At 41.1% G+C, this 27,896-nt stretch overlaps 1 long non-coding RNA gene across 1 annotated transcript; it reads left to right on the forward strand.

The window, feature by feature from the left end:
• Nucleotides 1-274: 274 nt before the first annotated feature.
• On the forward strand, nucleotides 275-27,737 carry LOC118628978. The gene is made up of 5 exons (XR_004959333.1): nucleotides 275-361; nucleotides 13,051-13,234; nucleotides 26,382-26,565; nucleotides 27,377-27,409; nucleotides 27,726-27,737. It is a non-coding gene; the product is annotated as an uncharacterized LOC118628978 (long non-coding RNA).
• Nucleotides 27,738-27,896: the final 159 nt, after the last annotated feature.

The following is a 27,896-nucleotide window of genomic DNA, read 5'->3' on the forward strand; positions in this document are numbered from 1 at the left end:
TGGGAGCCCCTAGGCAGGTGTGCCGTAGTCCTTACTCTGCAGAGTTGCCATGAAGACTAAGTGAGCATGTATTAAATGCCTGGCATATAAAGGTCCATACATTACAGTAGCTGTTACTGTTTAAACCTCAGTAATTAGTTATGTTTTTCTAAAACTTTGATCTGTGCATGTAAAATGATTTTTAATTCATGTGTACTTGCTGCTATTGTGACTGTTTTATCCCTTGTGATAATATTCCTTATCCTTTATATTTCAAATTATAGGCTGTTTTTTAAGTTAAGGTACATTTAGAAGTGAAGAAAAGACTTAGAGAGTTATTTCAATTCAGACTATGAAACAATAACATCTCCTTCCAGAATTGGTAAGATTTTTAGGATTGGCAATCAACTTTTAAATCTGCCTTTAATCATTCAAAATTTGTCCACTTCTATCTTTACAACATCAGTTTGTTTATTTACTTATTCAGTAAATGGTAAATGCCTGATCTGTACATTGTTTTGACAAGGTTATTTTGAACTCTCGTTACCTGCTGATTTAAGAATTAATAACTTTACCTGTAAGACTGATACTCATTGATTAGTGCTGAAAATAAAGGTGAGAAGTCATGTGTAAATAGTATCACATACTATTTATTTATTTATTTATTTATTTATTTATTTATTTATTATTGATGATATTTTAGTGAGTTACCTAAAGTAAAAAGAAAAGGACATGGTATAAGTTGAAATTTAAGAAACTGTAGGTGTTCATTGCTTTTGAACAGAAGAAATCACATGTTGTTGATTAGACATTGCTTTAGTCACTACTTGTAGGAGAACCTTTCTACTCATTAGCTACCTCTGTGAAGGTAACCCATTAAGCCAACCGGTGTATCCAGTGATAAATACAGCGACGATTTGATCAGAGAATGATTCTGAGAACTATAGTAGGACAGTGCTTCAGTTATGATGACTTGTTTCTCTGATGTTTTATTTACACTTCAGAAAGGTGGCAAGATGAATGAATGTTGGTGGAAATGAGCATTCAAAAATAGATACAATTTTATGTTATTAAGAAAGTTGGGGTGTGGTAAGGGATTATGTATTTGTAGAGTACATACTGGTTCTTGGCACTGTCCTAAGTAGTACTTTCTGTGCATTATCTTTTTAAATCTCAGCTGTGTAAGTTAAATATTGTCCTCATTTTTAAACAGCAAAATGAGACATGTGCTCTAAATAGGAGTGTTAGGGTTATGACTCCAAGGCCTATTCTCTTGGAGGCCTGCCTTTGCCAAGATTGTTCACCTGGATCAGGCAGTCGGTCTTTGAGTCAGTAGTGGGTTCTGACTCCACAACTCCATTGAAGTGTTGTCTTCACATGATAATTTCATGTTTTATTCTTTCTGTTCTTCATTTATCTACCTGTCCCCTTTTTGAGATTTCTGACACAAGGGAATTTGCCTCATTTCCTCTAAAGAATGGCTACCTTGTGACTTGGTTTTCTTTCTTTTATTTTATTTTAATGTTTTTTGTTGATTTTTTTTAGAGCGAAAGGAAGGCAGAGAGAGATAGAAACATCCATGTGAGAGAAACATCACTCAGCTGCCTTCTGCATGCCCCCTACTGGGGATCAAGCCCGCCACCCAGGCATGTGCCCTGACTGGGACTTGAACTGGTACCTCTCAGTCCATGGGACGGTGCTCAGTCCATGGAGCCCACTGCCCTGGTGATACTTGGTTTCTTGTTCATTGCTTTAGATACACACGCACCTGCAAACATTGGACTTTTTTGAAGCTTAATATATGTTGCTTATAAATAATTTTCTGTTACAAGTCAAGTTCCCTTAAGGCCCATCTAGTACAAGTTTTGTGAAGTTTTTGTTTGTTTGTATTATAAACACATAAAGTAGTAAAAAGTGACTCCAAAAATTGTTATCCTGAGTATGTAAGAGGAAGAAAAGGCAACAAGTGAATGCTTTTAATAATAGGCCTGTGTAAAGCAAATGATTTAAATAAAGTGGGTTTCAGTATTTTCTTAGCAAGAGTCTGTGTTTGCTTAAGTGGCAGTGGAGATGTTTTCTTTTCAAAGATTTCTTGCTATATAGCAGTGATCTTCCCTTTGTCATTTAGTTTATATTTTCAACTCTTACAGTAAGTAAGTAATTATCCCTTTGAGTCTAGCTCTAGATTCTTCTTCTGAGCTACATTGTTACTTTTAACCTTCATTTCTTTTTGTAAATGATTGTTTTCCTGCTACTAAAATTCTGTGGCATGAATCATTTTAGTCTAAACACTTTTTATGCCATAATATTGGAAAGAAAAGTTGCTTAAGAGATATTTAAGTGTGTAGTTTTTTAACTTAACCTTTTAACTATAAATTGTTTTCTTGCGTTTTCTTAGTAACCTTAGAGTATCTACAACAGAGGTAGGGAAATAACAGAGTAAATCTTTTATTGAATAACTATTGTTTCTCAGTAGAGAAAGACTAGAGAATTATAACTTGAGAATTTTATTAAGTTTAAGACTTAAGCCATGCCCTGTGAAGCATTCTTATGGGCTCAGAGACTTGATAGCCCTCAGGGTTGCACAGACGTCCTGGTGCTGAGTTCTGGGACGCGCTTTTCCCATGCTTGCCGCCACCCCGTGGGGTGAAGATCTGTTAAATCTGCATAGATATGTACCATATCTCATTTTAGCTAGCGTTGCTTCCTCACACTGTTAGCAATAAGGAAATCTCTGCTTATCCGGCCTGGTGCTAGTCTGGGGAACGTTCTCTTATCTTTGAGGATTGAAATTAAAATATCACATTGGAAAAAATAATGAGGTAAAGAACCAGTTCACAGTCCATAAATAATCTGGTTATTATAGAAATATTTACCCATGCTTATATTTCCATATTTAAAAGTGAGGAGATTATCACACAAATAGTATAATTCACTTTAGTCTCATCACACCTAACAACTCAAATTATTGTCACTGTTAAATATTTATTTGTATGATACTATTATTAATTTACATTTGCATTTACTATACTTTTTTATCCTCACCTGAGGACATTTTTCCATTTTTTGTTCAGATAGAGTGGGAGGGAGAGAGAGGATGAAAGAGAAAGAGAGAAACATCGACGTGAAAGGGACACATCGAGTGGCCACCACCCGCACAACCCAACCAGGGCCGGGGACAAACTGCAACCGAGGTACATGCTCTCAGCGGGAACCGAACCCGGGTCTCTCTGGACCGCAGGCCGACACTCTAACCGCTGAGCAGAACTGGCCAGGGCACATTTACTATACTTTGACAACTGTTTCCTCATTTAGTAACAAGAACAAACAGCTTCTATTAAAGCACCATTCAAGGTGCTTTACAGGTATTATGTTTAATACATATAACAGCACTACAGTGCGGATGTTATTTCCATTTTACAAATTAAGGAAAACTTAACATTCAGAGACATTCACTGATTAGTCCAGTGTTTCCCAACTAGTACATTTTTGGAACCAGCTTTAAAAATCCAGGTCTTTTGCCCAGGCTGGTGTATCTTGGTTGGAGCATTGTTCCATATACCAAAAGGTGGCAGGTTCAATCTCTGGTCAGGGCATGTGCAGGGTAACAGATTGATATTTCTCTCTCACATCGATGTTTCTCTTTTTCTCTCTTTCTCTCTCTCTCTTCCTCTTTTAAAAAAAAAAGAAGTCAATAAAAAACATCTGGGTCTTTTGACTTTGGGTCATTGGATTTGATACTGAATACGATTTTGGGTAGCTATCATTTCTCTGAAGTTACAATCCAAGAACAAAAAGAAAGTATAAAATTCAAATTGAAGTTCCAGCCAAAGAAAGTTATTTGTTTAGTCTCTTATCTTTTAATGTAAATTACAGTAGCAATTTTTAAATTGTGTTCTAGGGAACATTGAGGACACTTTAATAGGAATGAAATTTTAGTTTTGCCTAATTGTCTTATGAGCTCTACATTATCTTAGGCACTGAAGCAAAAGGTAGAATGTAAAATGGAATTAATGTGTAATGCCCCCACTGTTATTATTTTAAAAAGGTCCAATTTATTATTTAAAAATGGTCTACTCTATATTATCTAAAAATGAAAAAGTCCAATATTTGCAATTTCATATGATTGATCCTGCAGCCATCTATCCACATGACCACATCTTAGTCTTGCCATTGCTGGGAAGCATTCTGCTTTTAGACTTGGTGTTTTCTGTCTCTCAGCCTCTGCTGCTGCTTCTTCGCCGCCACACCCTTCACCTGTGCTCTGTGCCTTGTCATCGCCAGGCTTCTGCATGCTCCTGCTGACCCACCTACGACCTCTGCTCTCCTTCAGCCTTTGCTGTGTTTCTAGTTGAGTCCTTTGGCCATTTCCTGCAATTTACTGACGACATAGTAGGCTTCCTGGATTGCTTGTTACTGTTTTTAGGGTAGCCTAGCAAAAGTTATTTCAAAGATGATACCTTCTCCTTTGACCTTTCTCACCCTTTCCTCACCTACCTAGCCGGTGGTAACCCAACCATTAATCTCTCCGTTCCACATTCTATACATATTATCTTACTTAGTTCTCACAATGGCCCTTTGAGGTAATAGGTTTTGTTATACAAGCTCCATTTTACAGGTGAAGAAACAGAAGCTGACACATTTCAAGTAGCATGCCTATCAAGTGTACAACTGAGATTTAGTCTGAGTGTCTGAATTCTCAAACACTGCTCACTACCAGACGTAGTCGGCAGCACATCAGGCTGCCCTTTTATTAAAAAGTTAACTTTGTTTTTCAATTTTATCCTTATTTTTTATTACATTTTTGAGGGTATTTTGGTCAATACAGTTATATAGGTTCCCAATGCATAATTCTGTAACACATCATCTGCATATTGCATTGTGTACTTGCCACTCAAAGCCAATCTCTCTTCATCACCGTGTATTTGATCCCCTTTATCCTTTACTACCAACCCCAAACCCCTTTTCTCCGGTAATCACTATACTGTTATCTATGTCTGTGACTTTTTATTTTCTGGTTAATTTGTTGTTTTCAGTTTTGTATCCCAGATATGAATGAAATATGTCTTCTTTTCCGTCTGACTTAATTTCACTTAGCAGAATCTCAAGATTTATCCATGTTGTCGTGAATGGCAGCATTTTATCTTTCCTGTGCGTAAGCAGTATTCCATTAGATATATGTGCACATCATTTTTTAGTCATCTGCTGAAGGACCCTTTGGTGGTTTCCACGTCTTGGCCACCATGAATAACGCTGCAAGGAATCAATCTTATATCTTTAAGAATAAATGTTTTCAAATTTTTTGGGTACATACTCCGAGGGGTTGCTGGGTCACATGGTAACTCTATTCTTAATTTTTTGAGGAATCTTCATATTGTTTTCTGTAGTAGCTGTGCTAGTTTACATTCCCACCACCAGTGAATGAGTGTTCCCTTTTCTCCACAGTTTCTCCTGTTGATGTGACAGCCATTCTAACAGTGTCAGGTGGTGTCTCATGTGGTTTTGATCTGCATTTCCCTAACAGCTAGTGAAGTTGAGCATCTTTTCATATAAATGTTTGGCCATTTGTCTTCTTGGGACAAGTGTCTGTTCAGGTCCTCTGCTTATTTTTTTAATTGGATTGTTTGTTGGGTTGTATGGATTCTTTTTTTTTTTATTTTTATTTTTTTATCCTCACCCGAGGATATTTTTCCATTTTTTTTTACAGATAGAGTGGGAGGGAGAGAGAGAGAGAAACATCGACGTGAAGAGACACATCGAGTGGCTGCCACCTGCACGACCAACCAGGGCCGGGGACAAACTGCAACCGAAGTATGTGCCCTTAGTGGGAACCGAACCCGGGTCTCTCCGGACTACAGGCCGACGCTCTAACCGCTGAGCCAAACCGCTGTATGGATTCTTTATATATTTTGGATATTAACCCCCTATTGGAGGTGTTGTTTGCAAATATGTTCTCCCATTCTGTTGGTTGCCTTTTTGTTTTGTTGATGGTTTCTTTTTTCTGCCTTTTTAGGAACTTGTAGTCTGACAGAGGGAGGCAGGCAGTTGAGTGCACGGGGTCCAGTGGGGACTCCCCGGGGAAGAAGGATCCTTTCTGTCTAGAAGCAGCTTCTTAGAGGAGAAGGATACTTCCATTGAATCCTGAAAAACGGGATGTAGTTACCAGCGAGGCATAGAAGAGTATTTCAGGTAGAAGTGCAGCATGAACAGAAACGCAGGGTGAGATAGCTCACATCTAGAAAAGCAGGTGGCTGTCTGCTTCAAGCGTGGGGCTGGATGATGGGGTGCAGCAGGGAGGCTCGGGTATTCTTGTGTTGTTCTGGGGAGTGTGCTCTGTCCTTTGGATTGTGGGGGCCACGGGCGGCCTTTTGTCAGAGGAAGGAGGAGATTAGTGTTTTACAGAGGGATCATTTCGTGCAGTGGGAAGAGTGGGGTCGTCTTGAGAAACTATTAGGAGCAGAGAGACCAATAAGGAGACATTTTTCAGTCATCCAGATAAAACATGATGAAGGCCTAAATTGAAGTTGTGATAATACAGTTTGTTTAACAGTTTAAAGCAGAAGAGACAAATAGAGCTATGAAGAGACAAATTCCGATACTAAGGATACCAGCAGCATGAAGAGGTGGTGCAGTGAAGGCCTTCCTGGCTTGAGTGCTCAGGGGTGATGGTGCCATTTGCTGAGAGGAGTGTTTGCACAGGATGTGAGAGGGAATAGGCGTGGTTCTGTTTACTGTTTGTTTTGTTGACTGATTAGATAAAAGATGAAGAAAACATATTGTAGTGAGGGACAGATTAGCTTAAGGTACTGTGTTAGTTATCTATAAGTACTACATACTAGATTATTCCAAAACAGTAAATCAACTTGCAGTACCAGGATGGTAGCCACGAGACATGTGGCTCTTTAAATTTAAATTAGTTAAAATTAATTAAAATTAAAAATGTAGTTCCTCAGTCACACTAATCATATTTAAGTATTCAGTAGCCACATGTAGCCAGTGGTTTTTTATTGGACATTTGACATACATTTGACTCGCAGAAAGTACTGAAAACACCTCATAGACATAGACAACAGCATGGTGATCACCAGAGGAAAAGGGGTCGGGGTGGGGGGCGGGGAGAGAAGAGGGTGAAGGGGGATAAATGGTGATGGAAGGAAACTTGACTTGGGGTCGTGAACATACAATACAGTATACAGATGATATATTAAAGAGCTGTACTCCTGAAACCTATATAATTTTATTAACCTCTGTCACCCCAATAAATTCAGTTTAAAAAATAAATACATAAAAGTCAGTTAAAAAAAAAAGTCCTACTAAACAGTCCTGCTGAGCATTTATCATTACAGTTGACTGTGATCAGGAATGCGGATCAGCATTCTGATGGTGTTTATGGTTCAGCATCTCCAGTGAGGCTGGAGCTGGTGTATCCACTTCCAAGGTAACTCACTCACATGCTGGGCAGGTGAGTGTTTATTAGGAGGAGGCCTCACTTCCTCACCAGGTGGACCTCTCCGTGGGGTGTTGGAGGCATCCGGCTTTACCCAGAACAAGATCATAGAGAGCAAGGTGGAAGCCATGGTGACCTTTGTGAGTTGACCTCAGAAGTCAAACTCTCATTTTTGTTACATTCTTTTGGTTACGTGGATCAACTGTATTTAGTGTGAGAGGGAGCTATACAAGGGCACAAATTCCAGGAGGCAAGATTTACTGGGGATTATTTTCAGACTGCCCACCATAGCACCTCTGGAATATCCAGGTGCAGATATCGAGTAGGCACCTGGGTGTATAGAGGAGTGAGGTCTTGGCTGTCTCTGTTGTGTTTTTGATGGTAGTCGAAGTAATTTGAGTAGGTGAGCCCAACCATAGTGGTATGACACGGGGAGGATGGCCAGTGTGGTATCCTGGGTCACATGTTTGGGAAAGGATAGAAATGCTCTCAAAGGCGATTGGAAAACAGTTACAGAGAATCAAAGGAATAGTTTTGGAGGAGTGTACCAGGAGAATCCATGATAAAGGAAATTTCATGAGAGATGAAAGTCGAAACTAGAATATAATTAACACTGCTAAATGATACAAACTTGTCAAGTCAGAGTAAAATTTAAGAGCCATTCTTCCAAAAATTATTTTTTGAATAAATAGGCTGGCACCCAGAGAAAGATGCATAAATGAATAAGACAAAGTCTCTAGTAACATAATATAGTGTTGAGGACAAGGTTAGGGAAGATATCTTAGTGTAGAGCCCCCATAAAAGTGAAGAGTTGAGTGAGTGAGTGTGTGTGTGTGTGTGTGTGTAGGAGATGGTAGTGATGTTGGAGGTGATGATGTGGGTCACAGAATGGACATTGGTTTCTTGTGTGGTACATTACCAGGTTGTGGTGAGAAAAGAGACTGGAAGGACAATTAAAGTGGCCTTGAATGCATGTTGAGGCTATTGGATACTACTTTAATGATTTGCCATAATCATATAATCCCTGAACCATCAGTTACTTAATGTTTTCTTTAGCATTACTTTTTAAGTTAAAAATTTATTTTCAAAAGAAACTATTATTATAAATAGAAACCAGTATTTTGCCATGTATAGAAGGCAATGGTAGTAAAAATTACAAACTGTTATTCAATTTAAAAATATTTAAAATGAAATATGGTAATGCATCCTTTGATTTACAGAAATATCTGCTTGAAAATCAGTTCTTTGTGTGTTTTAGTCAGCAATAAAGGGATATTTGTATGGACATTGCTTGATGTACAACTAAGATGAGATTTAGTGTCATAATGACAGTTCTATTTAAAGATTTTGATGTTAACAAGTACCAAGATTCCTAACTGGAAAGTATTTGTAGTTGGAAGGATCAGAAGATAGTTAATGGTCAACTTTGGTCTACAGGTAAATACTAATAAAAATTAGGACTTTTATTTCAAGAAACCATCTAAAGTATACTTAGAATCTCTCCTTAGTTTGTCAAGTTATTTATTAGTTGATGTTAAAGTGGAGAAGGGTTTTTTCATATATTTTTTGCTGTCATGCAATTTGGAAAAATTCTTGTGAAAAATCAGATCTTTCAAGCACCTTTTCAAATATTCAAAATATTTTCAGAGAAGTCCTTAAGTAGTCCTTTTAGAGAGGAAAAAGAATCCAACTCGTGTATCTCATAGTTCTGGTTTTGCAGTTACCTTGTTAACTTGTTTTGTATGTGGAATATTTAAATTTGTTCAGGATACATTTAAGTTCACATGAGCAGATAATTTTCCAGATGTGCTTATTTGCAAAGCTTATCTCAGTCATGCATATGATCTTACAAGTAGAAGATTTCTTCCAGAAATATTTGAAATTATTCCTGCAACTCAAAGACTTTTTCACTTTTTTCTGCCAAACTCTATGTGTAGTTCTAATTTTGAAGTTAAGATAGGAAATACTTTTATAAGATTTTTAATGAATGGTTTTTAATATAATGGCTGACGCAAAGCTTGCAAATAATAGCTTTTTCAAATATAGTGTAGAGTATATATAGTATATAGAATTTGAAAAAACCGCGACAGGGTGAAGCTGCGAACGCGGATGTGGGAAGCGGCGAGGGCCGAGGGCCGACTGTACGATGGGTGGAGACTCCTGCTCGGCGGAAAGCCCTTCACCGCGCAGAGCCTGGGACCGATTGACCGTGATCAACGGGGCGACTGTGTAGTTTAGTTAAATGTTATGAAAATCAATGAAATATGAGTATGAACATTTTTGTGAAGACCGAGGTGTGTCTGCCTGGGACACATGAATAGAAACTGACTCTTAAGAAATTGCTGTCAAATTAGATGTGGATGAAAAACAGCTGTTAGCTATTTGGGAAAAAGCAGAGGCTAGTGAGTGTCCTTGCTTCTTGTTCCACTGTCAGGAAAGTAAAACAGGAAATAAATCATAGCTGATGTACTTTATTTTAGTATAGTTCATACAAGAAAAAGTATAGGGCACTTCCATTAGCAGCACATTCTTACTTAAAGAAAAGACCTTAATCCTACATTTAAAAATTGGCAAATAAATGTACATTTAGTCCTTTTGAATTGAAATTAAGTTTGTGTGTGTGTGTGTGTGTGTGTGTGTGTGTGTGTTAACAGTTCTTTACTTGAACTGCTCTTTTCCACTAGTTGACCAATCACTGGTACCAAGCAATTGAATAGGGCGGTTTTTACCATGTGGCTAAAAGCAGGTTATAACTTTTGGAGATTTGAAGAGAAGGAAACATGAAATGCCTCTTTTTCGAGGCTGCTCTAATGACCACATTGCAGGTGTGCTGTGAGTGTTCCTGTTTCCAAGAATGCTTTACTTGCATTTCATTCCTTAGAAATTTATTTTTCAAAAACAGTTGACATACAGTAGTGTCTAGTTTCAGGTGTACAACATAGTGTTAGACATTTATATCCCTTATGAAGTGATCATCTTAACTAGTACCGCCTGACACCATACGTAGTCATTGCAGTGTTATTGACTATATTCCTTATGCTGTGCTTCGTACCCCCGTGATTATTTTTACAACTGGCAACTTGTGCTTCTTAATCCCTTTCACCTTTTTCTTTAAAATAATTTTTAAAAATTGTAGTAGACATACAATATTATATTAGTTTCAGGTATACAAAATAGTGTTAGACATTTATAGATCTCAAAGTGATCACTTCGATAAGTCTAATACTCAGCTGACACCGTACATAGTTATTAAAGTAAGACTGACTGTATTCTCTGGGCCGCAGTTTGTATGCCTGTGGCAGTCTGTACTTCTCAGTCCCTTCACCTTTTCATCCGTCTCCGGATGTCCCCTCCCATCCAGCAACCATCAGTTTATTCTCTGTATCTATGAATTTTTTTCTATTTTGTTCATTTATTTTGTGTGTTTTTTTAGATTGCACAGATAAGTGAAATCAGATGGTATTTGTCTTTCACTGTCTGACTTATTTCACTTAGCTTAATACCCTGTAAGTCTGTTCATGTTGTCTCAAATGGTAACATTTCATTCTTTTCTTATGGCCAAGTAATAGTCAGTTTATTTGTGTTCCACATCTTTTTCCTTCATCTGACGATGGGTACTTGGGCTGCTTCCCTGTCTGGGCTGTTGTAAACCACACTGCAGTGAACATGGGTGCATGTGTCTTTCCGAATTAGTGGTTTGGATTTCTTCAGGTAAATACCCAGAACTGTAATCGATAGGTCCTATACTACTTCTGTTTTTAATTTTAGGAGTCTCCATACTGGTTTTCATAATTTCTGCAGCAGTTTGCAATCATGCCAACAATGCCAAGGGTCCCCTTTTCTCCACATCCTCCCAACACTTGTTTGGTGATTGATTGACGGTATCCATTCTGACAGGTGTGAGGTGATACTTTATTGTGCTTTTAATTTGCATGTCCCTCATGATAGGTGATCTTTTAATATATCGATTACCCATCTCTATGCCCTCTTTGGAGAAGGTCTGTTCAGGTCCTCTGCCAATTTTTAAATTGCATTGTATTGTTCTTTTGGTGTTCAGTTGTATGGCTTCCTCATGTATTTTGGGTATGAACCCCTTACTGGATGTGTCATTGGCGAATATCTTCTCCCATTCAGTAGGATGTATTTTTGTTTGGTTGATGGTTCCCCTCTCTGTGGAAGCACTTTGTGGTTTGATGTAGTCCTGTTTGTTTTCTTCTGTTTGCCTTGCCAGGGAAGACATATCCAAAAAAAAATTGCTAGAGTGATGTCGAATAGTCTGCTGCCTGTGCTTTTTTCTAGGGACTTACAGTTTTAGATCTTACATTTAAGTCTTAAATCCATTTTCTGTTTAGTTTTCTATGTGGTGTAAGAAAGTAGTTTAGTGCCATTTTTTTTGCATGTGTTTGTCCAGTTTTCCCAGCAGCATTTATTGAAAAGACTGTCTTTACTCCATTATATATTCCTGCCTCCTTTGTTGTAGATTGATTAACCATATAGTTATGTTTTTTTTTTTTTTCTGGGCTCTAGTCTGTTCCATTGATTTATGTGTCTGTTTTTATGTCATTACCATGCTGTTTTGATTACTATAGCCTTATAATTATAGTTGGATATCTATATTAGTGTGATACCTCCAACTTTGTTCTTTCTCAATATTATTTAGGCTTGAATTTTGTGCTTCCATATACAATTAGGATTATTTGTTTTAGTTCTGTGATAAATGCCATTGGTATTTTTTTAGGGAGTACAGTGAATCTCGTGAGTGGCTTTGGGTACTGTGGACATTTTAAAGATGTTAATTCTTCCTGTCCTTCAGCACGGTATTTGCTTCAACTGATTTGTATCTTGTTCAATTTCTTCAATGTTTTATACTTTTCTGAATACAAATCTTTTACCTCCTTGGTTAAATTTAATTTTTTTTTTCCTTTATTGATTTTTACAGAGAGAGGAAGGGAGAGGGAGAGAGAGATAGAAACATATATGAGAGCAAACAACGATTGGCTGCCTCCTGCATGCCCCCATTGGGGATCAGGCCCACAACATGGGTATGTGCCCTGACTGGAAATCGAACCAGTGACCTCTTGGTGCGGGGGTCGACGCTCAACCACTGAGCCACATTGGCTGGGCTCCTTGGTTAAATTTATTCTTAGGTATTTTATTATTTTTAATGCAATTGTGATTGGGATTGTTTCTAAGTTTCTCTCTCTGGTAGTTTGTTATTGGTGTATAAATTGCAACCAGCCCTGGCTGGTTTTGTTCAGTGGTTAGAGCTTCTGTACACAGACCAAAGAGTCTCAGGTTCGATTCATGTCAAGGGCACGTACCTCAGTTGCAGTTTGGTCCCTGGCCTTGGTTGGAGTTGTGCAGGAGGCAGCCATTCGATGTGTCTCTCTCATATCGGTGTTTCTCTCTCTCTCTCTCTCTCCCCTTCCCTCCCTCCCAATGTATCTGAAGATAAATGGAAAAATATCCTTGGGTGAGGATTTTAAAAAAAATGCAACCCATGGCTGAATATTAATTTTGTATTCTGCTACTTTACTGAATTAATTTATTAGTTCTGATTGTTTTTTTGCAGAATCTTTAGGGTTCTCTGTAATGATTGTTCTACTTCTTCCTTTTCAAATTAGATGCCTTTTATTTCTTTCTATTGTCCGATGGCTGTGGCTAGGACTTCCAGTACTACGCTGAACAGCGGTGGGCAAGTGGGCACCGTTGTCTTGTTCCTGATCCTGAAGAGAAGAAAGCTTTCAGCTTTTCCCCGTTGAGTATGTTAGCTGTGGGTGTGTCATATATGGCTCTTGTTATGTTGAGGTATGTTCTGTGTACCCCTGCTTTGCTGAGAGTTTTTAATCATAAGTGGATGTTGGATTTTTCCACATGTATTGATAGATCATGTGATTTTTATCCTTCATTTTGTTTATGTGTGGTATCACTCTGATTACTTGATGTTGAAACAGCTTTGCATTCCAGGAATAAATCCACTTGACCATGTTGTATGGTTTTTTTTTAATTGATTGTTTAGAGAGAGCAATAGAAACATCGATGTGAGAGAGAAACATGGACTGGCTGCCTCCTGCAAGCAGCCTGCTGGGGATCGAGCCCGCAGCCCTGGCATATGCCCTGACGGGAGTCACGCTGGGACCTCTCAGTCCACGGGACGATATTCAATCCACAGAGCCACCAGGCCGGGCTCAAGTACCCTACTGTTACTGCCTCTTTGTCACTCTCTCCCTTTATGTCTGTCAGTATTTGTTGTGTGTTAGTGCTCCTACCTTTGATGCAACGATATTTGCAAGAATTCTATCCTTTTGTTGGATGGATCCCTTTATTAGTATGTAATATTCTTCTTTGTCTGTCATTATAGCCTTTGTTTTAAAGCCTGTTTAGTCTCATATAAGTATTGCTATGCTAGCTTTTTGTTTGTTTCAATTTGCCTGAAATATGTTTTTGCATTCCTTGACTCTGTCTTTCTTTCTGAAGTGTGTCTCTGAAGGCAGTATATGTATGGGTCTTTTTTTCTTTTAATTCTCACCTGAGTATATGTTTTTTTCTTTTAAATTTTTCCGCTTTATTGATTTTAGAGAGAGGAAGGGAGAGGGAGAGAGAGATAGAAACATTGATGAGAGAGAACATCGATTGGCCTCCTCCTGCATGTCCCCCACTGGGGATCAGACCCACAACCTGGGCATGTTTCCTGACAGGGAATCAAACTGGCGACCTCTTGGTGCAGGGTCCACGCTCAACCACTGAGACACACTGGCCTGACAAGTACATCTTTCTATCGATTGTTAGAGGAAGAGAGAGAGAGAAACATTGACTGGTTGCCTCCTGTACGCACCCTGACTGGGGATTGAACCCGTAACCCTTTGGCAAATGGGACAATGCTCCAGCAAACCAAGCCACCTATCTGGGCTTGTTTTATAGTCCACTCAGCCAACCTAGGTCTTTTTATTGTTACATTTAGTCCATTTATGTTTGAAGTAATTGATAGGTATGTGGTTATTGCCATTTTGTTAATTGTTTTCTGATTGTTTTTGTAGTTCTTTGTTTCTTGTTCTCATGTTTTTTTCTCTTATATGGTGATGACTTTATTGTATTTGTAGTCTTTTCTCTGTATTTTTCATATGTCTCTTACAGATTTTTCACTTGTGGTTACCATGTGCCTCATATATACCAATAAACATGTATGTTTATAGCAGTCTATAACATAGTTGGGGTTTAAGTTGGAGTTTTTAAAATGCGAACAAATTCTAAAATCACTACAATTTTTACTCACATCTTATATGTTTTTGTCATTATTTTTACCTCTTTTGTGAGTTTTGTTTGCATGTATTCCTAAATTTATACATGATCTCTCAACTTTTGTCTTTTTCCTTTTACTTTTTCTATAGTTGGTAAGTCTATAGCTTTTATTGTTTGCCTTTGTCAGTGACAATTTTATTCTTGCCTACATATTTTTTTATATTGATCTTTTCTTCTTAAAGAAGTCCTTTTTGCATTTCTTATCATAGTGGTTTAGTGATGATGAACTCCTTCATCATCTTCTTGTCTGGGAAGCTGTTTATCTGTCCTTCGAGTCTAAATAATAGCTTTGCTGGGTGGAGTAATCTTGGTTGCAGGTCCTTGTTTTCATCACTTTAATATTTTATGCCAGCCCCTCTGGCCTGCGAGGTTTCTGTTGAGAAATCAGCTGACAGTCTTATGGGAGAACCCTTGTATATAACTGCCCTTATCTCGTTGCTTTAAGATTCTTTGTCTTTAACCTTTGGCATTTAATTATGTTGTGTTTTGGTGCAGGCCATGTTTTGTTCATCTAATTTAGGGCTCTGCACTTCCTGGTCTTGTATGTCTGTTTTCTTCACCAGGGTTTCAGTCATTTCTTCAAATAGGTTTTTAATTTTTCGCTCTCTCTCTCTCCTCCTTCTTATACCCGTATGATGAGAATATTGGTGTTTGATGTCTCGGGTCACTCAGACTGTCTTCATTTTTTTAAATTCTTTTTTTCTTGCCATTATGATGGGGTGTTTTCCGCTATCTTGTCTCCCAGACCTCTGATTCGTCCAGCCTGTGCATTCTTCAGTTCTCCTGTTCACTTCTGACTAGTTCTTCTTATGTTTCCTCTGTCCTTATCCATGTTTTCTGTCTCTCTGTAGAAGTTCTCCCTGTGTTCAGCTATTCTTCCCCTGAGATCACTGAGCATCCTTATAACTGGTAGATTCCTTGTCTCCATTTTATGTAGTTTTTTCTGGAGTTTTATTCTGTTCTCTCATTTGGGACGTGTTTCTTTGTCTCCTAGTCTCGACACAGTGGCCTTATACATGAGGTGCCCTGTGGGGCCCAGTGGTGCAGTTTCCCTGATTACCCAGCTGATGCTCCTGGGGTTTCCCCTCTGTGGGCTCTATGTGCCTTCCTGTTGTGGTCAAGCCCCAGCTGCTGTTGGCAGCCGTGGTTGGGGTGGATGCCCCTCGGCTGACTGGCCGTGAGGGTGGCCCGTGACTGCAGAGCACAAGGTGCAGCCTGGCTGCTAGTTCCACGGAGTGGGCGTTGCATTGGCAGTGTTCTCTCGTCAGCTAAGTTTGGACTGTGGAGTGTCATTTGTGGGGCTGGTGGGTGGTGCTCTGCTGTGGTTTGAAGCCTGCCACCAGGTGTGATGTTTGTGGAACCTTTTGGAAGGGGTCGCTGCGCAGATCAGTGTCAGCCTCCGTTTGCGCTGGGCTTAGGGCCTCTTAGGGACCACAGAGTGATCTGCAGCTGGTTGCCGCTTGTGCTGGGTTTGAAGGCGCCTGGGAGGGGCAATGCTGTGACCCAGGCCGGCTGTCAGTTTTGTGGGTACCAGGATGTGAGCCCGGGTGAGCTGCCACTTCTGGTGGGCTGGTGGTTGCTCAGTGGAGTCCACGTTTCTGCTCAAGAATCTCTGCTGCTCGTGACCGTGGTGGGGCCACCAGCACACACCCCGTGTGCCAGGCATGGAGCCGCAGGCTCTCTGAGGCCAGTGCTGCTGTTTGGTGTTTGTGGACTTTTGTGAGATTTGGGGAAAATAGGTCTGGGACACAGGCATGGTACTGTGTGAAGGTATATATGAATTTTTTATTCTTTAAATGAATTCTAAATTTTGAAAAAGGAGAGAAAAACCTATGCTTTTTCAGTGTTGTTAAATATAACATCTAATTTTTAAAGTTTCTTTTTCCCATAATTTTACTTAATTGTGAAATATTTTAAGCATAAATAAAACAATCTAATGAACATTACGTGTGTGTACACACACACACGTAATGTTCATTAGATTGTACACACACACACACACACATATATATATATCTACTACTGAACATCTTTTTCGGGAGAAAAGGAAGAAGTAAATGCTATTGGTAAAGTTGGGACTCTCCACATGCGTTTCCCTGATCCTGTTCTCTCCTCTGCGTATGTGAATGCAATGGTGAGTTTGGTGGTTTTTGCTCTTGCGCCTGTCTTTATATTTTTGCTATATAGTTATGCATCTTCAAACATAGAGGGTTTTTTTTTGTTTGTTTGTTTGACTTTATGAAAATTGAATTTATGTTGTATATATTTTGCTCCTGGTGTTTTTAAATTAATAAAATGCTATGAATGTAGTATGCGGCAGAGATGAGGTTTCCTTTTCCTTACCAGCCGTCCTGCCCGAGTGCCATCCTCCCCCACCACTGACCTGCAGCGCCCTCTGTCCTGTGTCTCGCTTCCACTGTGTGGGCTCCTTTCTGAGCTCTCTGTTCTGTTTCACTGGTTTCTTTGTTTGTATACCAGCAGCAAATTTACTCTATAAGTAGAGGAAGTCTCCTTAACCCAGTTTTTATTTTTCAAAAATTTCTTCTTATTGGCTTTTTTTTTAATTGATTTTTTTTTTTTTAGAAGAATGGCGAGAGAGAGAAAGAAAGAAATAAGCATCTGTGTAAGAGAGAAACACCCATAGGCTGCCTTCCGCATGCTCCTGACCAGGGATCGAACATGCCACCTAGATGTGTGTCCTGACTGGGAATCAGGTCCACGGCCTTCTGTCCACAGGATGACATTCCAACCAGCTGAGCCACACTGGCCAGCACTTGGCTTTTTTTTTTTTTTTTTTTTTAATCTTCACCCGAGGACATTTTTCCATTTTTTGTTCAGAGAGAGAGGAAGAGAGAGAGAGAGAAACATCGATGTGAAGGGACACATCGAGTGGCTGCCACCCGCACGACCAACCAGGGCCGGGGACAAACTGCAACCGAGGTACATGCCCTTAGCGGGAACCGAACCCGGGTCTCTCTGTACCGCAGGCTGACTCTCCAACCGCTGAGCCAAACCGGCCAGGGCAGCACTTGGCTTTTTTTTAAATATGGATTTTGGAATCAGTTTATCAAATGTCATAAAAAGTCCATTTAATTTTTTTATTATAATTAAACTGAATATTTAGTTTAGTTTGGGGAAAGTGGATATTTTTTGATACTGTTTTCCTATATGTGAACATTGTATTTCTTCAGAAATTTGAGATCTTCAATAATTTATAATTTAAGTTTATCCCTAGATGCTTTATGATGGTCACTGCTGTTATGGACAGTTGTCAGTCTGTCCTCCGCTCCCTCCCTGCCTCCCTCTCCCTTTTCTTCTTTTCCCTCCTTCCCTCCCTTCTTCCTTCCTTCCCTCGCTTATCACCTACTTTACTTAGATGTTGTCTTGGATGAAAATTCTGTTTAAGGTGGTGTGGTATAGAGGAAAGCATGTGAGAGGCAGAATCGCTAGAAATGGATCCCCGCTTGGTCCCTCAAGGATGATACGACAACTAAATCAACCTCTTTATTATGTTGTTTGTGAGCCTGACTCTCCTTATCTGGATAGGGAGAGTATGTTCACTTTTGTATTATTTACCACACGGGATCAAGTGAGATTTGACATTTTCTCAATTAAATACCTGATGAAAAGAGGAATTATTTTTAGGAGGGTAGTCCATTTCCCCCAAATCAGATTAGATATTTATGAAAACAAATACTTAATTATTCAAGGAAAATACCTGAATATATAAACTTATTTTGACTTTTAAAAATTATTTATAATGTTTATGTCCCACTTCCCCAAGGAGGATGTGACGTAGTTTATAAAAAAGAGCACATGCACACATATACTTACTCCAAATAAAGACGTAAAAATAGAAATAGGAAGTTGAGCTGTCACAGTGAGACAAATGCAAGTAGGACATCTATGAGGTCCACGCAGCCTCTCTGCTGTCAGGAGGTTGTGGGGAAGGATAGTATGATCTGGCTGTTGGTGGGTGTATTTTCTTCTTTGTAACAGGGAAACCAACCTTTTAAAATTTATTTAAAAAATCATGAACAGTTCATTTAAAAGGCATTAAATTTATAAAAATTATTATTCACATGGGTTTAAGACAGTACTGGGGACAGTACCTCCCACAACAGTTTCATAACAAGTTATAAGCCATTTTTACTATTTATTTTGTAATGACTATTAGTGAAAACTGAGGGGATAGCATGAAGGGTGATTCCAAACTAGTTCTTAGGGTGGACAAAGCAGCTGCTTCTGTTATAAACTAATATGTAAGGGTTATAATCTAAGACATGATCACTCTAAATAGTTGTTTTCACTGTCATATTCTTGAACATTGGGATTTTGTGTGGCATCCTTTAAAATAACAAACTTTTAAGAGAACACTAGATAAGTGGTAGTAGCTACAAAAGTAATCAATACTACAGTAAAAATGTCTTACAAATTACAAGTGAACTCATCTAAATACAGTCAGGTCTCCCCATCCACTGATTCCCAGCTGCAGATGGAAAATGCTGTTTTGGATCCACGGTTAGTTGAGTCTGTGGATACGAAACCCAGGGATGTGAGGGATGACTATATTTATTGGGAAAAAAAATCTGTGTACAAGTTCAAACCTGTGTTGCTCAAGAGTCAGCTGTACGTTGAATCATACAGATTAGTCATTCAGATCACTAGTACTACTCTGTTAATGCTGAATCCATCATATAAAATACAGATATTCTGGACTTTGAAATTTCAAAAATTTTTGAATACATATATATATGTATATACATATATACACATATATATATTTTAGTTACTCTTGAGGATATTTTTCCATTGAATTTTTTTTTTTTAAGATAGAGTGGAAGAGAGGGAGGGAGGGAGGGAGGGAGGGAGGGAGAGAGAGAGAGAGAGAGAGAGAGAGAGAGAGAGACATCGATTGGTTGCCTCCTGCACAACCCTGACCAGGGCCAGAGATGGAACCCACAACCCTTAGGTCCACAGGTCGACTCTCTAACTACTGAGCCAAACTTGCCGTGGTTCAGCTCTCATTTTTGAAGGACACACTGATAATTTGCTGTTCCCACCAAATCTTTCTCAGACTTTTAAAGACATAAGGTTGCTGTTTCACCTTAGTTTCCCACTGAAGACTGAGAATGAGAAGACACGTGACTCAAACATCTAAGAGAGAAAACTTACAAACTCAGAGAAGCATGCTCAGAAGGACCCCCTTTATTCCTGCCCCTCCTCCCCCACAGTTAGCCACTGTTTTTCTCAGATTTTAAGCTAAGTTAGTCTTCGCATCAGGAAATGTTAAAGGTTCATTAACAGCGGTTCTACTTTGAAACCCACACAGCAGTCATCAGAGTGCATTGTTGCTGTCATCTGCAGTCTTGAGTTTCACGTGGAAACATCGGTGTAGTAGAAGCAGTGGGAGAGTATTTTCAACATTCCTGCTATGCTCTCGGCTTCCACTAAACAGTAAAAACCCTTATGATCTGCCAAAGCTGTTCTTTACATTAGCACCCAGTTTGTTTATATTCCTTCCCGTGTGCATTGCTCTCCTGTAGCACATTACTTTCCTGTAGTGTACTGTTTCTTTTAATGAGATTCTTTTTTATTTGATGAGATGGGAGGGTGAGGTGTTTCTAAGAGTTTTTTTAGAACAAGGTTAAATTTATAGAAAAATGAAAAAGCTAGTAAACATGTACCCTATATTCACATTCATATTCCATTAGTATGATGCATTTGTTAACAACTAATGAGTGAGTTTTAACGCATCACTAGCCAAAGTCCATAGTTCACTCCCATTTCCTTAGCTTTGGCCCCTTCTCCTTTTTCTGCTGCAGGAGGGGCCGCCTCACCACAGTGCGTTCAGGGGTGCGGGCTCCGCCGGCTGCTCTGGGCTGGGCAGCTTCCCAGACCCTGAGGATTCGAGACCTCGGGTTTGGTCATCTGGACGGTCGTGAGGAGTAGCTGTCAGGCTCGCTTCGTAGACCCCTGCATTGCATGTGTCTGGTGTTTTTCTCACGATTCGACTGGACTTACGGGTTGTTGAGGGGAGGTCACAGCCCGTATCAAGGGCTCCTGCTCAACAGGACTCATTACTCTTGGTGATGACCTTGGTGACGACCTTGGCGACGACCTTGGCGGGCTGGCTGCAGGGTCTGCCAGGTTCTCCGTGCTAGTGTTGGGGTGTTTGGTGAGAATTTCTTAGGGGAGGCAATTGCTCTTAGGTATTGAGGTAAGTTATGTCAATATAGTGCTTATTGAATGTTAAATGTTTTTACAATATGTTCAGTGCTAAGAATTAAAGTTTTTTAAATGTTCAACCTTTTGAGTTTCATACATTTTCATTTTTCTTTGGTTGAACCCTTTCGATAGGATTGCTAAATTGTTGATTAAGTATTTTTAATTTTATAAGAAACTGCCAGACTTTTCCAAAGTGACGTCCTCATGTCGGGGTCTCACAGCAAGACGGGGTTCCCGCGGGCGCTGCTGGGGCGCAGGTCCGAGCGCGGTGGGCTGCCCGCTTCTCCGTCCTTGCTGTGTCTCTGCGTCTCTCTTCTGATTCATGATGTTGAGGAATTTTCAGGTGCTTTTTGCCATTTTCTTTTGTGAAGTGTCTGTTTAGATCTTAGTAATTGACTTTTTCCCCCTCACCCGAGGACATTTTTCCATTTTTCGTTCAGATAGAGCGGGAGGGAGAGAGAAACAGCGACGGGAAAGGGACACATGGAGCAGGACCAACCAGGGCCGCGGACGACTGCAGCCGAGGTCCGTGCCCTTAGCGGAACCGAACCGGGTCTCTCGGTCCGCAGGCCGCCGCCCTGCCGCTGAGCCACAGGGCCAGGGCCTGGCCGTCCTCGCTGAAATGTGAGGCGAGTCCTTCATCAGGCTTGTGCTTGGACATCTTCCCCAGTTCACAGTCTGGCCTTTTATTTCCTCAGCAGTGTCCTTCAAAGAGCAGAGGTTCGACCTGACCCACCTGTTAGGTTCGACCTAATCCCAACCTGTCAGAGCAGCCGCCGAGTCCACACCGCGGTCCGCGCCCGCAGGCCCGTCCGAGGGGGGAAGGAAGGGCTGTGCAGGCCCGCGGCTCAGCCCCGCAGGCTCCCCGCGCCCCCTCCGAGGTGTGCGCCCCGCGCCCCGCGCCCCGCGCCCCGCTGGCAGGACACCCTCGGCCTCCGCCCCTCGCTCTCCGCGGGCAGGGAGCGGCCCTGGGCAGGGAGCTGGCTTGTGTCCCCGCCTGCTCAGCACGTGCTCATGCAAATGAGGACCCCACATCCTCCCGCTTGGTTGGTCCAAAAGGCACTTTCCTGATTGGTCAGACGGAGCTCCTCTGATTGGTCAGTGGTGGGGTAGCTGTGCTGCCCAAATCAGATGGGGAAAGCTTCAGTGCCCTTGGGTGAAGTGGGGTTCCGGGAACTGCTTGGTCAGGGCCAGCGCAGACCCCGAGACAGGGCGGCCTCCCGGGCAGAGGCGGGGTCCAGGGCCGGCTTCTCTGGGAGTGCGCACAGGCCCCTGCAGAAATGGTGCTAGGCTCTGTTTTTTAAAAATGTGAGCCCAGCCCTGGCCGGTTTGGCTCAGCAATTGGAGCGTCAGCCTGCAGACCAGAGAGTCCCGGGTTTGGTTCCCTCTAGGGGCACATACCAAAAAGAAAAAGAAAAATGTGGGCCCAGTTAGCCACCAGGAACCCTTCTGAGTAGCTCCTCTCTTTACCAGGTCCACACGAATTAACATCTGTATGTGGTGCGAGGTAAGGGTGGAGGGCTGTGTGTTCTGGCATATGTCTCATACATTTGTTCTCCCTCTCTCACGTTCTTTTGATCAGCATGCCTATCCTTATGTCTTGATTGCTTTAAATCTTTTTATAAGATGGTGTAAGTCTCCAACTTTGTTTTCCTACCAATTGTTTTGACTCCTTTCTGTCCTTTGTGTTTCAATATGAATTTTAGAATCAGTATATTATTGTCTGTTTAAAAAATGCTGTGATTTTGAGTATGATTGTTTGAATCTAGATCAGGTGGGGGAGAATTAACATCTATCTCAAGAGTAGAAGTCTTCTGATGCATAATCTCACTCTGTTTTTTGAGATTTTTTTTCTCTGAAAAGATTACAACATGAGAGAGACACATTGATTATTTGCCTCCGGCACATGCCCTGACCAGGGCCAGGGGTTGAACCTGCAATGTGGGTATGTGCCCCTGCCCGGGAATGGAGCCCACGACCCTTCAGGGCGCAGGCCATCGCTCTAACTGCTGCGGCACATGGGCCATGGCTGCTATCACTGTTTAATTTCTACAGAAGACAGTTGCTCTTTGTGTATTGATCTTGTATACCATTACCTTGTCAAACTTACCGGTTCTGCTAGGTTTTCTGTTATAGATTCCGTTGGAGTTTTTATATAGATGATCTTGTTATCTGTGTTTGAAGACCGCTGTGCTTCTTTCTTTTCAGTCTGTGGTGTTCCTACCTTCCTCTCGCTGACACAGTGACTAGGGTCTGCGAGTAGACCTGTGGACCTCCTCGCCTTGCCCTCCGTTCTAGGGGAAAGGCATTCAGTCTCCTACTGTTAAGTATGATGTTTTGTGTGTGTGTGTGTGTTTTTTATAGATGCCCTTCATCGGTTAGGAAAGTTACTTTGTCTTAGCTTGTGAGAGCCTTTATCAGTGATGGCTGTCGAATTTTTTAAATGCTGTTGCTGCTATTGAGATGATAAAATAGTTTTTCTTTTTCAGACCTGTGATCATGGTGAATTATATTGAGCTGGAATGTTGAGCCAAGCTTGCATTCCTGGGTTAAATCTCATTTAGTTATTTATTATTTTTTGTATATATTGATAGATTTGGTGTGCTAATGTTTTGATGAAAATTTTACGTCTCTGTTCATGAGGGATTTGGTTTTTCAGCTTGTAATGTCATTGCTTCGTTTGGTCAGGGTAATGTTGGCCTCGAGAAGGAGCTGGGTGTGTCATGTTTTCAGACAGGGTATGTGTAGGAAGTTGTTACCTTTTCCTGTAAAGGTTTGTGAGTTTACCAGCGAACTGTCACCTGAGCTTGGAGGTGGTGGTTTTTGTACGTGGGAATGTTTTTAACCAGCACTTGGTGTCACTACCCGAAGACATCTAATATTTTGACTTCTAACATCATAGACTAATTACTCAGTAACTTTCTTATTTTGGAATAATTTTAGCTTTACAGAAAAGTTACAAAAATAGTAAAGAGAGCATATTTCACACCTTGTTTTTCTCATTGTTAACATCACTATGGTACATTTGTCAAAACTAAGAAACTGACTTTGGTGTTAACTAAACTACTTTGAACTGGACTTTATGTGGGTCTCACCAGCTTTTCCATGATGCTCTTCCTGTTTCAGGACCCAGTCCAGGGTACCACGGTGCATTCGGTTTCCCCATCCCTTCTGGTTCATACCAGTTTCTCAGTTTTACTTTGTTTTTCATGATCCTCATAGCCTTGAGGAGTACTGGCCAGATATTTTTTAGACTATTCTGTAGTCTGAGTTTGCTGCTGGTTTCTCATTAGGATTATGCATTTTTTGAAAGAATACAACAGAGGCAGAGTGACCTTTCATGTCATTGTATCAGGGTCTGTGATGTCCACCTGATACCATGTGCCATCATATTAACTTTGACCCCTTGGCCAAGGTCATGTTTGCCAGGCTCCTCCACTCTGACATTGCTCTTTTTTCTGTCCATACCCTACTTTCTGGAAGCAGGTCACGTAAGTCCATGTCACACTAGGGGGGGAGGGGGGAGCGAGTATCTGCATGTGCGATGGAGTCCTTCTGTGGGAAAGATTTGTGTTTTTCTCTGTTTATTCATTTATTTATTCAGTTATTTACATCAGTATGAACCAGTGTATGTCTATTTTATACTTTGAGTTCTAATCCAGTGCTGTATTTTTATTTTGTTGCTCATATTTTTTGCAACCTAAGCATTGGAAATGCTCTCAGTGCACTTGCCCCATCCATCAGTTTTTTGAGCACTTTCTTAACTTTATCGGTGCTGCAGGTGCTCCAGGTTCATCCCGTATTTTCTTCACCCCTGTAGCAGGAGAAGCCTTGTACCAAGGAACCAGGATTCCTTTTCTTGAGGGATGATGTTTAGAAACCACAATGTGGGTTTTGGATATGCTCATTGTTATTAATGTGCTGTTCTTTGTAGGCCTTTTCGGGGGCAGCGTTAGGTCATGTATGTGTGCCTACCGACCATGTACCCACACATCTGCCACGTGTCTGTATCCATATGTATATATGCTAAGTGAAACATGCATTCCTATTGATGTCTCTGATTCTGCTCCAGGACCACAGGTGTCTGGTCCAGTCTCTCTCCGTTTGCACGTGACAGAGCTGGCTGATGGCGAGGGACCTGCCTCTGGCCACGGAGCCCTCTTCTTACCTGATCTATCCAGGGCGCCTGAAAAGCTGTGTCAGAGCCGCTGACTTACATATGCACGAGAAACATTTTCCCACTGAGTGTAGTGTCTGTTTTATTACTAATTGTACTTCCCAGTCAGGACATTGTTTCCTGAAGTTAGTCTGGTTGGCTTCTTCCCCTCCCCCTCCTTCAGTGCTGTTCTGTCATAAACTGTAAGCAGGTAGATTCATCTGTCACAGTCTGCTTTCATCTTGGAGTCTTCCAGGGTACGGTTGATGGGTTTCTGTTTGTTTCTGGCAGTTGTTTGGTCAGCATTCATGAAAGTTCGCTCTTTGTCATGTTCTCTGGGCTCTGACAGAGTCCAGTCCTGTGCCCGGCACCGCACCCCTAGGGCACACCCAGCAGGTCTTACATCTGGGGGTCCTCATGGCGTCGGCTGCTCTCCTCTCCCCAGGCCCCAGTCACTGCTGATCTGTGTTTTGTCGAATCCTTTTTCAATTTTGCATTTTTCTTTTTTTTATATTAAATTTAAAAAAATGTATTGACTTTTAGCGGGAGAGAGAGAGAAACATTGATTTGTTGCTCCTCTCAGTTAAGCATTCATTGGTGGCTTCAGTGTGTGCCCTGACCAGGGATCGAGCCCACAGCCTGGTGTCCTGGGATGACGCTTTAGCCAGCAGAGCTCTCTGGCCAGGCTGACTTTACGTTTTCCAGGGTGTTAATGTGAATGGAGCGACATGAAGGATCTGTGGATTCACAACAGCTTTCTTTACCATAGTGAGATGCATTTAAGGTTATCGATATTGTGTGAATTAATAGTTCATTTTTTTAATAGGTTTTTATTGTTTTTTAAAGAGAGAGAGGAAGGGGGAGAGAGAGATGAAAACATTGATGTCAGAGAAAAACATCGATTGGCTGCCTCCTGCACGCCCCTCACTGGGGATGGAGCCTGCAACCTGGGCATGTGCCCTGACCAGGAATCGAACCAGGACCTCTTAGTCCATGGACGACGCTCAGTCCACTGAGCCACACTGGTCAGGTGTATCTGCAGCTTTTGAAAAGAACGTGTGCACCTATAATGAAAGATATCCACAATACAGTTTAAAATATTTATTTATTTTTTTGCAGAAAAAAGACAATTATAAGGTATATTAATATGTATCTGTGTATGTGGTACATATATGCTAGAGTAGTGTTTCAAAGATTATTCTTTTTAAATTGTTAAAGAATATTCCATTTTATGGATGACTCATCATTTATCTATCTATCCCCCACTGACAGCCACCTCCGTCCCTCCCAGCCTCAGCAGTCTCGAGTGAAGCTGCTGGCAACACCCCGGACAGGTTTCTGTGTGGATGCAAGTTTCACATCGCTTGGCTGTGTACCTGAAAAGTGATTTCTGGGTCATGTGGTCATGTGATAAGTCATATCACGACTTCTCTGTTATCTGTTAACTACAAATTCAGTAAGTTAGTTCTTTAATATTGCCTAAGAGCATTGAAGTCATTTGTCTCTAGTTTAGAAAATCAACAAAATCTACCACCTATCTGTTTTTTATTCTTTTGTTTATTTTTTGCAAACTACATTTGCCTTTGTGTGGTTCCTTGGAAGCTGACTCGTCGCAGATCACTAACTACGGTTCATTTATGAATTCACTGAACCCTAGGCTGTAGTTTACGTGAGTGAAATGATTACTGGATTATAACTTAAAATTAGATACACTAAAATGTTTTAAGGATATGTTTTATAAAACCAAAGGAGATGTTTTATTACTACTAATATATTGATCCCAGAAATTACGTGTGTGCCTACTGCCAGGTTGGGTCGGTGCTCAGGAAAGGCCAGTGGAGGCTCAGTGAGTGGTCCCCTGGCAGAGCCGGGGCAGGGGCAGGGGCAGCAGGTGCGGCCGGCACATGGCAGGGCTTCCAGGGCTTGGCCTGAGGAGCATGTCTCTGTCCCTCCCTGTTCTGCTGCAGGCGGCAGGGGTGCTGGTTAGCAGAGTGCCAGCACCCCAGCACCTGGGGCATTGTTAGCATGGGAAGATTTGCAGGAGTCAAACACAGACTGACAGGGTAGCTCGAAGACATTTTAATCCTCCCAGCCCTGCTCACAGATGCAGTCAGGCTTACTGGGGCAGAGAGTGTTCCCCTCCTATTTTTATCTGCTTCTCCATTCCCACTTCCCCAAATTATTTTTGAAGGGGGTCACACTACCAACAAAAAGAGTCTCTTTTTTTTTCTTGTAAATATTGATTTATTTTGTTTATTTGGCTTTAGGGAAAGCAGCAGTAGCAACAACAAAATTTTAAGGTATTTGAGGACCTCTATTTTTGGTAAAGACACTGTTTTTCTAAAAATTACACCTTATTCAGGAAATTCTGACGACAATTAATATTTTGTGGCTCTCTAATTGGGTTTTAACAAGTGTTTTTGGTTTTGGGGGAGCTGTGTCTCGCTGTCTGAGAGACTGTCAGCCGAGTCTGCCGCCTTTCCCGCGCACGGGCTCCCGGGCAGTGCGTGGGTGCTGGCTCTGCCGCCCGTGCGCCTCAGGTGGGCTTCAGTGCTGGTGGGGGTGATGGGGTGGGAGAAGAGGTGGAGTTTTTTCATGTTACCCTCTTGTGGTCAGCAGTATCACCAGACACATGCCTTTCCGAGGATCTCAAGCGTCATGCGAAGGAACAGCCTGGGATTGTGAAGGGAGTGGTGCTTTGCTGGGGATTATTTTCCTCTGCTCCACAGAAATGAACCTTTGGAGCTTTTGCTTGTTTGCTGATTTGTCCAGTGATCCAGGTACTTC

The sequence above is a fragment of the Molossus molossus genome, unplaced genomic scaffold (genome assembly GCF_014108415.1).
Source record: "Molossus molossus isolate mMolMol1 unplaced genomic scaffold, mMolMol1.p scaffold_m16_p_13, whole genome shotgun sequence".
In the NCBI taxonomy this organism is placed as follows: Eukaryota; Metazoa; Chordata; class Mammalia; order Chiroptera; family Molossidae; genus Molossus; species Molossus molossus.